Here is a 2,963-nt window from a genome sequence, read left to right as displayed (position 1 = left end):
TCATTAATTCTATTTGGAATAAGGAAGAACTGCCTGACCAGTGGAACGAGTCTATCATTGTACAAATTAAAAAGAAGGGCGATAAAACTGCTGCAGTAATATTTATATGGGGTATGACTGCTATCAACTTGATGCAAAATGTTATCCATTATCCCTCTCTCAAGGTTAGGTCGATATGAAGATGAAATTATTGTGGATGGCAGTGTGGGTTTCGACGTAACGGATCAACTACTGATCAGATTTTTTGCATTTGTCAGATACTGGAGTAAAAATTAGAGGACAGTGAGACAGTACATCGATATTCATAGAACTCAAGAAAGTGTGTGATTCTGTTCGGAGGAAAGTACTGTACAATATTCATATAGAGTTTGGAATACCCATGAAACTATTTAGGCTGGTTAAGACGTGTCTCTACAATTTCTGGGTTTTTTGTAAGAATTGTGTCTGTCAGGAATATTAGTTTCTTATTACACCGTGTGGTGTGTGGCTTCTGCCATATAAAACTATCTGAATTTTGGTTTGATTCTTTTCAGTTGTTATTTCTAGCAAAGATGTCGTCTTTCCACAGGACTGGAATGATATTTTGGTTAGATTTTCTTTGCTGTTACTTGCAGCTGCAATCTATCCCAAGGTCTTCCCTTTCCTGCATAGTTCTTGCAACTGTGGAGACAATCTTCCTCCATGATTTCCACCACGAAGTATTCTACGCATGTTCATATCGACAAGAGGTCCATCCCAACAGTTTGCTTCTTGTCATGTTACTGTTTGACTTCAGTGTCTAAACTCCTACAGTTAGGATGGCATGTATGAAGGTTGTTTGTTCCAAGTTCTACATAATACTTGTGATCAGATTCTCTGAGGCTTATATAGGTGATCCCATTCTTGTTCAGATTTCCCTTAAGCATGACAGCACTCTGAGGTCTTTGAATGCCTTGGACTTTAAGCAGGATATCTGAGTGCGTGTGTTCCGGTGCAGTACACTTGATTGAAACGTGAACAGTTAGTGTGTTGTGTGTGAAAAGGAAAACAGTGAGATCACATGTTATGAAGCAGCAGCTGGTACGCTTGCAGCAAAAGTGAGGAGCGTGAAGATTTACAGTTGTGAGGAAGAAATGAATAAGCAAGAGCTTCTTGGGGAAGATTCAGACTGCTGGTGCTGAAATTAAATTAGAGAAGCAGGCACACTTCACAGATCTTGAGTGTAAAGTTGAGAACTGATTTATGATGTTAGAGCCGTGAAGTGTGGGGAGAAGTGTTCAGTGCTTGTTCCAAATGTGGAGACTTGTACCATAGTGATCATTTTGTGTTCTGGAAGTGTAAATTCTAAAGTGAACCATCTTTGTTTTCACAACATTACATTTCTTGTCGTGTGTTTGTGCTCTCAATTGTGAATGTGGGATTGTGAGGGAAGAGAGACCTTTGCTTTTGTGATGGCTTGGAGGCAGAAACGAAGAATCAGAAGAGATTTTGGTAGAATGAAGCACTTAGGAAAGACAGTCTGGTGGAAGAGTGAATTTAATGACAAAATAACACAAAGAGTGATATGAGAAGAAGGGGACAATACAATGTCAAGGATGAGGAAGGAAGAGCACAGAAGAAACAGGAAGGAGATTTAATAGAGGAGGAAAACTATACTGCCACCTCACTTGTTCAGAGTTGAAGAGGACTGATGCATGGCAGACATAATCATTTCATGGATGTGAAGGCGTGTGCAGAGTATGAAAGAATTAACTGTATGGGAGCAGACTTCATTAGTGGAGAGAAAGCAGAGAGAAATAGAGGAATGAAACCTATGAAGAGTCAAAGTGGAAGGGTAAGAGGAGATTGTTGAGGAGACAACACAGGAAAGAATCAAAATGACACATTACTGATGCGGCCCAAATCGATCAGTTAAATAAGATGAAATTGAGGGAGCAAGAAGAAAGCACAGAATCTTTGCACGATCCACAACCTACCTAGGACAACATACGGCCAGACCCGACGAAGTGATTACGCTGAAATCATATGGAAAGTGATCATGCGGCTGGTGTTGTACTACACGGAAGTACAGAAGGGTGGACATCATTCCTTCGTGACTTCATAAAGAAAATGATCATTCCACGTATAATGTGCTGCAGATGACGAGTGCACTGATGCCGCAGACATGTGGATGGTCATGATCATCATCAGTAATCTATCAGACGACAGGTCCACAGTCTCTTCCAAAACAGTTCCTCCATTTAATGCGATCTAGAGCTTTCTCCTTCAAATGACAGTATCCTCTTCTGTCCCCAAGGTCATCCAGCATCTTCTTACGTCTTCTTCCTAGTCTTCTGGTCACTTCTATCTGCCCCTCTATCTTTCCTTCAATAACTTCTTTTCTGCGTAAAAAATGTCCAATCCAATTAGCCTTCCGTTTTCTTATTTCGTGTAGGATATTCCTCTGCTCACTGACTCTAATTAACACTTCTTCATTTCTCACATAATCGGTCCAACTGATCTTCTCCATCCTTCTCCAACACCACATTTTGAAGCTTTCCAGATGTTTCTGATGTACTGCCCTAAGTGTCCAAGTTTCAACCCCATAGAGAGCTATGCTCCAAATGTAGCATTTCACTAGTTTCTTCCTCAAATTTAAGTCCAGTTTGCTGGTAAAAAGATTCTTCTTCTTGCTAAATGCAGTTTTTGCCACGAGAATCCTAGATTTAATTTCACTAGTACACCTTCCATCATCTGTTAAAAAGCTACCCAAATATTTAAAACATTTCACATTCTCCAGTTGTTTTTGGTCTATCTTTATTGTGATTGTGGTTGGTTTTCTCGAAATTTAAATTACTTTTGTTTTCTCCACATTCATTTCCATGCCATAGCACCTTCCAATTTCAATTAGTCTATCAATCATGCCCTGTAGCACAGTTTCTTCCTTAGCCATTAACACAAGGTCATCTGCATATTTCACAGTTTGAATAATTTGCCCTCCTAAT

The sequence above is a fragment of the Cryptotermes secundus genome, unplaced genomic scaffold (genome assembly GCF_002891405.2).
Source record: "Cryptotermes secundus unplaced genomic scaffold, Csec_1.0 scaffold2236, whole genome shotgun sequence".
In the NCBI taxonomy this organism is placed as follows: Eukaryota; Metazoa; Arthropoda; class Insecta; order Blattodea; family Kalotermitidae; genus Cryptotermes; species Cryptotermes secundus.
This window is presented reverse-complemented; position numbering follows the sequence as displayed.